Source organism: Poecilia reticulata, linkage group LG15, assembly GCF_000633615.1.
Source record: "Poecilia reticulata strain Guanapo linkage group LG15, Guppy_female_1.0+MT, whole genome shotgun sequence".
Lineage (NCBI taxonomy): Eukaryota > Metazoa > Chordata > Actinopteri > Cyprinodontiformes > Poeciliidae > Poecilia > Poecilia reticulata.
In genome coordinates, this window is record NC_024345.1 from 7,446,142 (window position 1) to 7,461,333 (window position 15,192).

The following is a 15,192-nucleotide window of genomic DNA, read 5'->3' on the forward strand; positions in this document are numbered from 1 at the left end:
GCACAAAAGCGTAAACACACCGGATTGAACTGCTGGAATTGTGGGTTAATAGGGACTCAGCAGCCTCATTTCCACTCATCGACCACCCTTGTAAGATAATCCAGCAATGGCCTAAATCATCAACACTGAACTGAGTGGTTTCATAACTTGTACACACACCCCTCAAGATGTTCTCTCTGTGGCCTCAACTGGAAACGTGAATGAACCTGGCGACAAACTCAATTACACCTGCTGTCTGGGAGCACATGCTCTTATTCATTCGGTGATTAAGTCTGTCCGTGGGAGCGTATGAATCACCTGAGGAATAATGACGCTGTGGATCACGGTTCATTGTTAGGACAGAGGACACAGCACTTTTTGGCGGGGAAAATTATTGGGTAATGAGTTAATGTTGTTGGAAGAAGATGAAACAGGAGATTTTCTTTCACTCAGGAAGCAGAGGCTTAATTGGCTGAGTGCACTTGTGCATATTTGTAACTACATCAGACTGAAACAGTGACATGTTTCAGCATATTTCAGTTATGGTCTGTTCTTTTTAAAAATAGATGGTTTGTACATTTAATGCTTTTGTGTGCAAATTTAATCTGAGATTTCCTTTAACCAATTATTGATTTATTTAACTTTTCGAGGACTGACCACCCCGTTCACCCGCTTCCTCATACACAGAGTCAGCAGCACACCAGTAACCTTCCCATTCATACTTGATGACGTCACGCCCACATTGACACGCCCACCACCAGGTGTCAAAGCCGCTGCTCCTGTCATATCAATAATTACTTATTTCATTCATATATGGCTCTTATAGAACCTCAGTGAAAACTTGTTTATTATTATAAACTCTGCAAAAAACTGATTGAAAATCAATTTATTTACTGCATGTTTATGTCTGTTAAGGCTCAAATGGAACGGCACTGAAAACAGCCATTTAAACCATTTAGACGAGCACAATAGACACAATGAGATGACTTATTACCCCGCGATAACTCAATAGTCCATGGAAAAACCTTATAAGCTTGTATTAAAGCAGAAAGTACGGCGGCCGCTGTAAGAAAGGCTCAGTATTCAATTATGCCGCATGAACTGATGAGTAGATGATTGCGAGGGAACGCAAAAGTTTTGCGAGGGGACGCAAAAGAAAAAACATAGCTCTGTAGAATTCTGAGAAAAAAGTCAGTTATTATTTATTTAATTCTAGGGGCTTTAGTCCTCTTCCTTAGTGTTAGACCTGACGTATTGTGCTGTTTTTTCTAGTGTAAACCACAAAGGGAATCCATCCATCCATCCATTTTCTTACACCCTTGTCCCTCAGTGGGGTCGGGAGGGGTGCTGGTGCCTATCTCCAGCTAGCATGCCGGGTGAGAGGCGGGGTCACCCTGGACAGGTGGCCAGTCTGTCGCAGGGCAACACAGAGACACACAGGACACACAACCATGCACACACACACACACTCACACCTAGGGGCAATTTGGAGAGGCCAATTAACCTGACAGTCATGTTTTTGGACTGTGGGAGGAAACCGGAGTACCAGGAGAAAATCCACGCATGCACAGGGAGAACATGCAAACTCCATGCAGAAAGACCGGGGCCGGGAATCGAACCCAGAACCTTCTTGCTGCAAGGCAACAACTCTACCAACTGCACAGTGTGCAGCCCCCCACAAAAGGAATCAAAAACATCAAATATTTGCTTAATTAGTAAGTTAAGCAAAGTCATTTCACAAACGTAAAGTATTTCTGCCAGTTCATTGAGGCTGGTGAGTTCCTTCATGCTCTGTCCTTCATGACCAAACATCTGTGTTTTGGTCTCCTCTGTCTGAAACATGTTGTTCCAAAGTTACTGCGGCTCAGACTCAGTTTCGCAAATTGAAGTTGTGCCGTAGTATGTTTTAGTTTGGACTGTGTCAGTCCAAACGGTATTTCTTCTACCGTGTTCTAGCTGCGTTGACAACGTGCTGACTGAGGCATGTGGAGTCTGAGACGGAGCTCTTGCATTGACCGCAGTTTCTGCTGTCGGATTTAGTTGAGATTTTCCACTCCAGGAAAAACTGGCAATATTTGGGAATAATCTTTCTTACAGTAGGACAATGTATTTCCGATTGTTTGAAATTTCATTGAAAACCTTCCCAGATTGATGAGAAGCAACATTTGCTTCTCATCAAACAGAAATACCTCCTGTTTTTCCTAACGTTGTTTAGAGGTTGATAAAATAATCAAGGCAACAGCACCTACTTTTCTCATTATTGTTCTTACAGTTATGAACAATTATTTTAGTCTCCATTGTAAGTCAAATAGCGTTTATTAGTAAAGATCTTCTATGGTTACAACCAAAGAATTTGATTCAGAAGAGGAAGACAAAGCACTTCTAGTGCATTTTTTGTTAAATAAATGTCATGTAGATTTATGTGCTGTTTGCCTTTGTATATCAAATATAAAATATGAGCATAACATCAGACACTAAAAGATTGTTCTGGTCATTACAAATAAACCAGGGCAGTAACAAGAATCTAATCCAGCGTCCATTCCTAAAACTCTATTTATGTGTTTTACTTCAAAGGAAGACCTAAAAAAAGTAAAATAAAATTGACAAATTGTGAGCAACCAGTTATTTAAAAATAATATTGTCCCAACAATACAATACAACACTGTCCAGTTGATTCTTTTTATCTTAGACTATTTCACGACTGAAGCCTCATTTATGCATAAGTCACTAAGCAGACTTGAGTTGTCATTTACTATAAATTAGAATTCTTTTGGTTTGTTTGTTAGATTAATCTTTTAAAGATGACAACCTTTAGCCAGGTTTTATATCTGATGTAATATTCTAATCTCACAAGTCATGTTATCATTTTCTGCGATCAGAAAATCATCATAATTATCAGAACAATGGCTTATAAATGGTGTGTAATTAATCTAAATAATATTTCACTTTCTGTAATAAACTCTTCAATAATATTTCAATTTACTGAATGGGTCTGTGGATATTTAGTCAAAGCGTAACTGACTGGCTTTAAAGTGGTTTAGATTTACAAATATTGTTCTGAAATCATCACAGGAAACATAATAGAAACTGAAAGGCAGCTTTATTTGATATGAATAATAATCAAGATATTGCTGAAATAATATTATTGTGCAGAAAAGTATTATTTTGCTTAACAATATTGAGAGAGCAGTAGTAAATATGACAGATTAACATAAGTGTAATGCATTGTGGATGAAAACAACACATAACAATCTTTAATCCATAATCTCTCTTCTAAAATGTGGCTAAAGCATGTGAGTGGTACAGGCTGAGTTCAGCTGGTTTCCATAAAGAGTTTTATTTGTTTTTGCTTGTTTTTTTTCACAGCAATGTTCCAAATATGAATGCACATTTAAAATGTTCTAATATTATGTAAACCAGTGGATAAATGTGTTTGTAGTTCAACCAAAGTTCATTCCACTAATTCTTAGCTTTTTTGTCTCAGCATTTATGTAAAATATATGAAAACACTCCCAAAAATAATTCACTAGTTTTTGATCAAATGTGTGTTTATGTTAGTCAACCTGCCAATGAGCGGGTTGGCAAGTAGCACTCTGTAGCGCAGACCTGAAGGTGAACTTTGTAACTTATTACAGTATGTCCAGGATGTGTGGGGTCTGCAGAGATGTTACCTGACCCATTGATAAACCTTTAGTTTACTGCCTGTGGTGATGATGTCACAGTTACTGTTTTTTTGGGGTGACGGTAGAATAATGAGAAATCCCAGCTGACAGTTAAAGCAAACGAATGCAAAGGGAGGAGGTTTCTCTAGACAGCAAAATGATGTTCAACAATCAGAGATGCTGTAAATATGAGTGGCATTAGAATCTGCTGTGTGTGTTTGGTCACATGATTTGTTTGCACCAGCAGGTCATCAGGTTAGTATTTCACTATTACTGCAGAATAAACGAAAAAAAAAAACCATGAATTTTCCTTGTCTTTGTGCAGAAATCTGTTCTGTCTCCAGAGTCGTCATCCCAGATCCCAGGTATGTCAGCCATTTTCACTTTTGGGTCATATCAAGATCACGAACGTTGATAAAACAAACTATTAAAATATTATAAATTAGCTGAATTTAATAAGTGCTTCTTAAAATTAAATAAAATTTAATGTCTTTTCACATTGATCAGTTCCTCTAAAATTTCACAATTTTCTTTGTGATTTTTTTTTTCATTTTTGTTGCCTTGGTGTTCAATCTAATTGTATTTGTGTAGCACATTTCAGTAGCAAGGCATTTCAAAGTGCCTTACAACATTAAAAACAGAAACACAGAGTCATGTAACATTGAATAAACGGTTAAAAAATTTGTGGTGCATAAAAGCTGAATGCTGCTTCTCCTCGTTTGGTTCTGGGATGCAGAGCAGAACCAGAACCAGAAGACCTGAGGGGTCTGGTAGGTTGATACAACAACAGCAGATCTTTAAGGTATTGTGGTGCTAAACCGTTTAGTGATTTATAAACTAACAACAGTATTTTAAAGTCTATTGTCTGAGCTACAGGGAGCCAGTGTAGGGACTATAAAACTGGTGTTATGTTCTCTATCTTCCAGGTTTTAGTGAGAACAGCAGCAGCAGCTTCTGGATCAGCTGCATCTGTTTGATTGATTTGTTAGTCAGACCTGTGAAGATGCTGTTGCAGTAATCAATGCGGCTAAAGATAAACGCATGGATGAGTTTCTCTAGATCGTGCTGAGACATAAGTCCTCTAATCCTAGAGATGTTCTTCAGGTGATAGAAGGCCGACTTTGTGACTGTCTTAATGTGGCTCTGAAGGTTCAGGTCAGAGTCCATCACTAAAAAACTGCCTTTACAATAACTTTGCTTATGAATGGGAGGTTGGAGATCGGCCGGTAGTTCTGCAGTAGTGATTTGTCTAGATTGTTCTTTTTTATCAGTGGTTTGATAACTGCTGTTTGAAAGCCTGGGGGAAAACACCCAATTTCGGACAAGAGGCGGGGTCACCTTGGACAGGGTGCAAGTCTGTCACAGGGCAACACAGAGACGGACAGGACAAACAACCATGCACACACACTCACACCTAAGGAGAATTTAGAGAAATCAATTAACCTGACAGTGATGTTTTTGGACTGTGGGAGAAAGCTGGAGTACCGGGAAAGAACCCATCATGCACAGGAAGAACATGCGAAACTTCATGCAGAAAGGGTGGGAATCAAACCCAGGACCTTCTTGCTGCAAGGCAACAGTTCTACCAACTGCGCCACTGTGCAGCCCCATGCAATGGTGCAATGGTGTTAATTTGAAAATTTTCACAAGAAATGTTGCAATATTTGTGTTTATGGCAAATGTGTCGTGTTATTACTCACACATCAATAATGGACTATAACTTAACATCAAGTTAGGCTGAAGCAGCTGTGCAGTGCAAGTATGAAATACTGCCACCTACATGTGGGAGTTAGCATTGACTTAACCCCAATGTTTTTGATCACTTTTGCAGAAATTTTAAGATAAACTCATAATTAGCATAAAAAATGCAGGGGTTGAGTTTGCATGAAATTACTTTGATTGAGAAATGATTTAAGCATTCAACTATTGTACTAAAGATTCTCTTTCTGAGTTTTTCTGGAGTCTAGAGGGATGCAGAAGAAGCTAGGGAGCCGGATTTGGCCCCCAGGCCTTGAGTTTGACACATGTGAGTTGTCCCAGTTAAAATGTGAAAGGCCAGCTGGTCCAGAAGATGTCTGCACCGGAGCCTTTGGGAACACTTCCAATCAACAATCCTTAAATTAGAGGCTCTCCTTAGCGCTGAGTGGGAGGCAGAGCTTGTGCGTTTGTCGTTTTTACACAGTGCTGGTCAGAAGTATACACTCATCACTGTCATAACATTAAACTGGAGTCATCAAATGGAGTGGAATAATGATGCAACATAGTCTCTATGATCTTTAAAAATAAGTAAAAATTCAAATCAAGGTTTTAATTTATTGCTTACCATTCATCCACTTGGGCTCAAATAAATCCACACATAGATAAGAACTACAACAAGCTTGTGGCATAAGTCTGGATGTAAACTTCTTATCTCGGCGACATTAAAACATTGTTAACCTCTTCTCATGGAATCCAATGATTCATTCAGGTAGAAAATCAGCAGAGAGACAAATTTCCCCAAAACAGATGCTGCATGTTTTTACTTATTGGACTTGTACATGTTGATGCTGATATTTTTGACGTATATTACAGATGTTTAATGTGTAATCATATTTTAGATATGACAGACACTCAGTGCTTTCAAACACATTCATAACCTTTGACATTCATTCTATTCATTCTATTTTTTACACTCTACAACAAAATCCAGTAATTTAGTGACAGTGACGTAACATTTATTCTTGTCTTATAGTACCACAAAATATAGTGATAAAACCTGAAGTTCATATCAGACCCATAGTTTAGATCAAAGCACATTTGCCTTGGAGGATCCCACTTTACTTCGGCCACTAAACCCAGTTGATAGTCAAAGGACAGACCTGAAAATGTTAACCAACATGTTGTATCCAATCTAAGAGAAAGATGTTCGAACTTCATCCTAAAAGCTTTCAGCAGCAAAAAGTCTTGGGGGATAAAAACAAAACTTTAGAATATTGCTACTAAGTGATGCTGAAAAGTCTTAAATGATTGTTTAAAACACTGTGCATGTTTGCTCACATTGACAATTTGAATATTCAAAAATCAACGGCCCTTTGTTGAAACTTCCTAAACAAACTTTTAAAATCCTATAAGATCAGTTACCCAGAGATAACTGATCTTATCAAAAATAATCAGTTTAGGTGTAATAAATATCATCAAAGCCCTGCGACAGACTGGCGACCTGTCCAGGGTGACCCCGCCTCTCGCACGGAACGTTAGCTGGAGAGGCACCAGGAACCCTCCCGACCCGACTAAGGGACAAGGGTGCAAGAAAATGGATGGATGGATGGAAATATCATCAAACACATGAAGAAAAATAATCCAAAAGGTTTTCATTGGTGTGAAAACATTAACTGATGTATTTTGATGATTTTCAAACAATGGAGCGAAAATATGTTTGCTACCTTGCAGATTTCTTCTGTTTGTTGGTTTTTTTCTTCACCTAAATGTTTCAGATCATCAAACAAATGTTATCATTACACAAAGATAACCTGAGTAATTACAAAATTATATTTTAAAATGATTAATGAAAATATGTCAGCATTGTTTTTTTGTGAGAATATAATCCTTCTTCCTAAGTGAAATGAATGAAGTGTGGCTAACCACATTTTTTGGTTAAATTTGACCAGCCACACCCAGACCTGATCACCAGTAGAATCTAAAAAACACAAATACACAAAGCGAGACATTCGAAAGGAATGGTGGAAGGAAAAAAGTAATTGAAATCTGTCAGTCTGGAAAAGGTTACAAAGCAATTTCCAAGACTCTGCGACTCCAGCGAACCACAGTATGTGCCATTAAGCTACAATAGTAGGAAGCATGAGACAGTCGGGGGTTTGTGTGGTGTAGAGGTTGAGCTGGTGCTCTGTAGATGGAGCCTGTTAGTCCTCAGCAGAGTCAACTGAGGTTTGATTTCTGACCCTGGGACCTTTGCTGCATATCTTTCCTCTTCTCTCTCTGTCTGAAAACGGCAAAAGTAAAGGAATGTGTGTCACAAAAACCTACAAAACAAACATTAGTAAAAGTCATAGATGGCGTGATCTATTGGAAAGCTCCAGGAGAAAAACTATTAGTTTTCATAAAAATATATAAATCTTAATGATTCCTGAATCCTCTGGCAAAAATTCTGTGGGCTGATGAGATTTCAGGAAGGTGTGTATAGTGTAACTTCTGGTGTAAAACTAACACAACACTTTAGAAATAGAACATCACACCAGTAGTGTTAAACATGGTAATGTGATTTTGTGGTGCTGCTTTGCTTCTCCTGCATCTGGAAGATCTGCTGTAACCATGAATTCTGTCTTTCAGAAAATCATGTAAGAGAATAGATGGCCATCAGATTGTGACCTTGAGCTCAAGGACACTCAGGTTGCACAACAGAACAATGACCTGAACAACAGGAAGTCTAGATCTCAATGGCTCAAGTTATGTAGGTTTTGGCCTAGTAAAAGTCTAGACTTTTACTAGGCCATGATACATTTTAACATTAAACAGGCTGTTCATGCTTGAAAACCCTTTGTGACTCAGTATGCTCCGCCAATATAATGTAAAAGACTGAGTGTCATTTATCACAAGCAGCGCTTGATGGTTCAAATAGTTATCAGATTTAGACAACAATTACTTTTTCCACATAGGTTCAGTTTGGTTTGGATAGTTTCATTTGAAATAATTAAACCACTTGAAAATATATATTTTTAAATGACCTTTCAAAAGTGAGTCACAGACAAAGATCCAAACGTTACACTATGTTCATCAAATAGATAATTCACAGGTTCTGTACCATCCATTTCTGGATGGTACAGAAATAAATAAATAAAACAAGAAAACCTTTCTGCTGCCACAAAATAAAACAAGAAAACCTTTCTACTGCCACAGGATGAAGAGAGTTTTTAGGCAGTGCCAAGAATGGACACCATTGATATTCTCCTTTACAACAGAGGAACCTATCAGCAAAGGCACAGCTGAAAAAAGCTAGACTGGAGGAAAGAGGCAAGAAACCTTTTTCAAAATGCTAACTTTATCATCATCAAATAGGCATTTTTCATCTTTCACCAACTTTACTTTGGCAAGACATTCATCAGGCAGGACTGCAGAGGGGAAATGTTACTCTGATGGGTTTATAATAGGACCCTGCATTGTTCCGCCGGCCAGTTGCACAAGAGCTATTCACATTTTGAACAATGCGGGAGTGTAATGATGTATTATTGCTGAAGAATTCACATACCATGATTCACTTGCTTAATTACTAGTTAAGCAGTTTGTTGGCTCAAGGTCTTTTTTTCTGCCAGGAAGTAGTTGGATTTTCTGTGTTTAATGTATTTGCCAAGAAGGTCGTGTTTAAATGTGCAAGTGACCTTTGCACGTTTATATATTTTACATATTTTAAAAATAAACCTTCTCCAGACTTTAGCTACTGTATAAAAGATACATAGGAGACCTGGAGGATTGAAAGGGGCATGTGAAACGTCACGCTGCTCCAGCACAGCGTCTCATGACACACAATGCTCAGATGTACAACTTCAACTTTGAAATACCAGGATGTGTGAAACGTACAAAGAAAGTTGTCAAATGTCAAGAGCAGTAAGTACAAAGTACTGGTTCACTTCATGCCCAGCAAACATGAATAACAGAAATGAAAGTCCACAACATCCTCAAAGTTTAAGGAGTGGCTGAAGAGACGGGGATGCTCTGTGAGGCAGACGGTTTATTCCAGTGACGACGTTAATAATTAATCAAAGACAGAAAGGCCAGAAATAAACAAAAGCCCTTGATTCTACTCAGCAAAGTTTGACTCTGGAGAGGAAACTTTCATTTTGATTGGAACAAACCCCCAAAGCCAAGTCCATAATGACCAGGAGGATCATCTGCTCAGACCATTAACAGCTTAAAAGGACAGGAAAGACACAAATGCATGTCAGTAGAATAAATGTAAAATCAGTAATAGTAATACAATGTTAAGAGTAAGAGACGAGGCTGATAGCAGCAGACCCTTGTTGGTGCACTAGTACCAAGGTTTCAAACTGCTCTGTAAAAAACAAAAGTAGCTACCAGCTGACTTTGAAGCTATTAGAACAACATATTTTAATAAATATGTTAGTAAAGCCAAATATGCAAATTTTGGGGGACTGTGAGATGTAGGATCTATAGCTCCTTTAAAAATATTCCCACCCTTTGAACTTTGTTACATGGTGACTTCCTACAACCACAAACTTCAATGTTTTGTGTTAGAAGTGAACTGAATGGAAAATAATACATTATGTTTCGAGTATCTTGTGTTTTTCTAATCTGCCTTCACTCTGACACCCCCAAATAAAATCCAAACTCTGCCTTCAGATGTGACAGATTTGGTAAATAGTCAATCTGTGCATCTAAAGCTTTTCCTTCTGCTTCACACCTTTTGTTTTGGAAGCAAACATGTGTTGCAGTTTGGGACATGAATCTGACGAAAAGTGAAGGTTTGATGTTTTACAGTTGTAAAACATCAAAAATAGAAATCATTTCTTCAAGCTGCTCTTTCTCTTAAAATCACATGCATGCTAAAGTTCACTGTCGTCTTCCAGCCTTCTCCTCATTTAATTTCAAGACTGCTTTGCAGCTTCTTGGAAGATCAACATCACTGATTACTGAGATGAATCTAAAAAATTTAATCACTTCATTATTTCCTATTGAGGACTTTGAATAAGCCTAACCTTAAGAAGCTAATTAAAGTACGAGACTTTTTTCCTCAAAATGAACTTTAGTGATCGTGGCATGTCATCACACACAGGTTCCATCCACAAGTCTTTTAATATCAACTTGTACAACAGCAAAGGAGAGATAGCTACGCACAAGTTTGGTCAATTATGCATCCTGACTCAGCGAATAACTTAACTAAAGCGAAGTGATTATTTCCACATAGAGTAATCTTCTCAAGTATATTAATCCAGCAAAAATAAATAGACCCCGCTGACTTCATTTAGCGGCACGAAGCAGATTCCTGGCTTGGGAAATCATATTTAGTTTCATCACCAGAGTAATTAACACAATGCGTCACAGCGAGGCATCTGTCTTGGCGTGTTTGGCGGAGAAGTTTCCACCGTGGTGACAACCCCAGCCCTCCAATTCACCTGCAGCAGCTAGCGAACCGGTCAGCTGTTCGGCAGCCTCGGCCGCATCACACTCCCCCTGCTCCAGAACACAAACTCCTGATTGTTACCCAGTCATCAAATCGTTCTGCAGTGTTTTGAGAAAATAATTACATTACGCATACACACACACACGCACACACACCTACACACACGCCCGCAGAGACACTAACACACACTTAAGCATCTGCAGCAGCTTCCTCCACTCCCTCTCCCTTTTCTTTGCTATTCATCTGAATCGTTTCCTAATGGAGGCTTTTGGGCGGACGGCGCTGCAGTTGCAGCCCACTCACCTGTTTTTGTCTCACATTATAATGTTTGAATTTTTCAAGGTGAAATGAGTCATCTTTCTGACACATTGACAAACACACCAGTCCTCTGAAAGGCAGCCATGACAACAAAAATATATACAATTATGAGATTTCATTAGAAGATTTGGAGAGATTTTCTCTTTTTGGGCATAAAATTTTATATTTAAGAATAAAAAAAAACAGTGTTTGTGGAACTCTGGTATTGCAGAGCTTACCCAACCTGAGGAGATAAAACTAGGGACATTTTTATTGAGTGAATATGAAAGGCACAAAGAGTAGACAAGATTTAAAAAGCAACCAATAACAAATAGATAGACTCAAGCTAAAAGACTGAAGCTCGGTCATCTGGGAGGGACTCAGAGTAGAGCCGCTGCTCCTCCACGTCAAGAGGAGCTAGTTGAGGTGGCTTGGGCATCTGGTCAGGATGCCTCCTGGACGCCTCCCTGGTGAGGTGTTCTGGGCACGTCCCACTGGGAGGAGGCCTCGGGGAAGACCCAGGACACGCTGGAGGGATTATGTCTCTCGGCTGGCATTGGAGTTTCCCCGGAGGAGCTGGAAGAGTTTTTATGGTTCCCCCTTTGAATTATTTTGTTAAAAGCTATGACAAAATTTGGATAAAGTTTATAAGTATCTACAAAATACTTTAACAACATATTAATGTAGTTAACAGAAGGAATAAAATTAGAAAAAAAAGACAAAGTGTGAAAAATTACAATGTGAGAGCTAATCAAAACGAAATCATTTCTGATGTAAAGCTGAGAAACTTCAATACAAATCTGAAGCAACATTTCAAGAGGGAATGTAAATCTAAATGATCGATCTTCCCACGCTGGTATCGATTGGATGCTGGTAACGACTCGGTATCAATATCTTAGTTGTGGACAGAGTCAGACTTCAACATCTGGACATGACAATCTTACATCATTCTTCCTTTAAAAAATGTTCAAGCCCTTTACTTAAACTTTGAAAATACAAAAAGAATATAGTCTTTTTTGGGGTAGCAATGATACCAACAATAACATGTACGTTACCTATAAACAAAAACATTAAATCAAAATGCTGAATAAAATGCATTTCCCAAAATGCATCCTTGCTGTGATTTCTCTCTGAATGTTTTATACATTTGAACAAAACATTGGTTTAACATTGATTTTTGTTAAGCTTAACATGCTAAGCTAACTGCAGAAACAAATGAGAATGAAAGTAAGAAAATGTTTTGGCTCAAACAGAAACGGCCCCCCTGAGAAAAAATAAATAAATACATTTCTCAGGCACTTGTGAAGAGTGTTGTGGCGTTTAGGTCACGCATCTATCTTCATGCTGAAACTGTGACTGTGTGTAAACCACAGAAAGTGGCTGACAGCTGATTTAGAGGCTGGGCTGTGGTAAATGAACCGTGGCGCTAATGGTCCTCCCAGCCACAGCTTTAATGGACATACCCACAGAGCAATGGGCAGAGAGCATTTCCAACAAGCTCTGGGTGGGAGGTGGATGATCCGAGCCAGCCACGCTGGGGATTAAAGACGAAGAGAAAAAAACAAGGAAAAGGTGAGTGAGAAGAGGATCTGCAGAACACACACACACATCCCAGGGATTTTTTGGCTGCCATCCTTTAAGCAGAACATGCCAACACACAGAGGAAGTCAATCTGCTTTGACAAACTGGAGAATAATACCTCACCCACTCTCCTTCCCGATCACTGGTGACCTCTAACAAAAATCATTTTTGGAACCCAGGAGGATTTTCCTTTTGACAGGAACCATTAATCCTCACACTGAATTTCCTCCAAGTGAGCTCTGAGTTTTACCTTTAGCAGTCAATGCTTTTCACAGGTGCATTCATTCTGTTGGAAATAAATCAGCAAAACAACATCCATGTACATAAAAATAGGTTCTTTAGGGACATCTAACTAGCTGTCTATTTCTAAATTAGCTAGCTTCTCATCTAGCTAGGTAGATTATATAGCATCTTTAATTTGACTCTCTGATGAACTGGTGACTGTCCAGGTGACCCCACCTCTCACCTGTTGACCTCTGGAGATCAACACCTGCACCCCTCATGACAACTGAGTGTGTTGGATTATGTATATATGGATGTATGGGTGTTTAGTTTGATTTTTGAACTTGTTTTCCCATCTCATGGAAAATGTCACAATATTAGGAAAACATATTTCTCACCATAGTAAAGCTAAGAAGCCCAAATATGAAGGAAACTGATAATTCTATATTAAATATGTATTATTTAAAGGATAGTTTGAGATTTCTGAAGTAATTATACTTCATATATACCTCACTTATGTTCTTCCTTTTATTAATACTTTTCCTTCCATCCATCCATTTTCTTTACAACCTTGTCCCTTAGTGGGGTCGGGAGGGTTGCTGGTGCCTCTCCAGCTAACGTTCCAGGTGAGAGGCGGGGTCACCCTGGACAGGTCTGTCGCAGGGCAACACAGAGACACACAGGACAAACAACCATCCGCACACACTCACACCTAGGGAGAATTTGGAGAGGCCAATTAACCTGACAGTCATGTTTTTGGATTGTGGGAGGAAACCGGAGTACCCGGAGAAAACCCACACATGCACAGGGAGAACATGCAAACTCCATGCAGAAAGACCTGGGCCGGGAATCGAACCCAGAACCTTCTTGCTGCAAGGACTGCGCCAACTGTGCAGCCATCAATACTTTTATGACCAGCTTTAAATTTGATGTGAAGAGCATAAAACAGAATATATGGCTGGTTAAAACTGAAGTGGGGTTTTACATCTATGCACAGATTATTTTATGTTATATGAAATATTTATTTGTGATAAAAGTTAGGATTTCTAATTTTGACAAAAATATTATTAATACCTCATCAGCTTGTTCCTATGATAGAAGGCTGACTTTGTAACTGTCTGTATGTGGATCTGAAGGCTCATGTCGGGGATCAGACTAAAACAAGGACAAATGTGTTCAAAATTAGAAAAAAAAATCTATTTAATAATTCTAAAAAGTAGTTAACAAAACATAAAGTTTCAATAAAAAAGTAAGTGAAATGATTAACTCAAGTAAACACTAACTGAACACAAACAAAACTGACCCGCAAAGAACAAAAGGCTGTTTAAATAGGAATGGAGGAACCCAAACCTGCCACATGAGGGCAGCACAAGATGACAAGGAACAAACAAATACAAAGTTCGCTAAAGCAACTATGAAACAAATGAAGCAAAACTAACTTTAACTTAGCACAAATAATAAGTGACAAAATTAAATAACTAAAGTCAACTTTAACAAACTCCCCCCTCAGTCTTTTAGAAAAACTAATGGTCTGTTCCAGGCTTCCTCCTCCAGCTGCTCCGTGTTTACAGAACCTCAAACTAAAGAACAAGTGTGATTAAACCATTCAGACAAATACTAACTAAAGTGTATATGTATATGTCTAAACAAAATGACTTTAACTTAAGCACAATGTAAGCTGTAACTAATAATGTAAATTAAGATAAATAAATAAATAAATACTATGTGGTGGTGGTAGGAGCATCCATTCAGTCAGAGTTCATCCTGATCTTTAGTTTCCAGCTGTAACAACTTAAGCTGTGTGTTGACTCCAGATCTAATACTCTAGATCTATAACTCTAGATCGATCCTCTTTAGGTTCAAAGATAACTTCAGTTTTGTTTGTGTTCTATGGAGTGAAAAGTCTCAAAATATCTGTGCATGTGAAAAAGGATTTGTGCGTGTGTAAAAATGGATTTGTAACTCGTGTAAGCATCTTTGTGTGTAAGTTTGGATAGTTGTATCTGTGAAACATAATTTACAAGCCGTAAACAGAAAATAAACATTTTCCTACGCCTACAAATGTTGATAAAGTATGCACGAGTCGCCAAATACACACAAGCAAAACTGCAGTTACGTACAGATTCAGTTACGATTGCACAACTTTTTTTGAGACTCATTTCACGCTTCTAGTGTTATAGATCAACTGGTGGCTAAATCAACTGGTTGAAATCTATGCGCACCGCAGAAGTTTCCAAATTGTAGGTGGTTGTGTCGATGCCTGTTGAAAAATGCTACTTGCGTGAAAAAACCGTTTGCAAAACTTTACTATAAATCCCA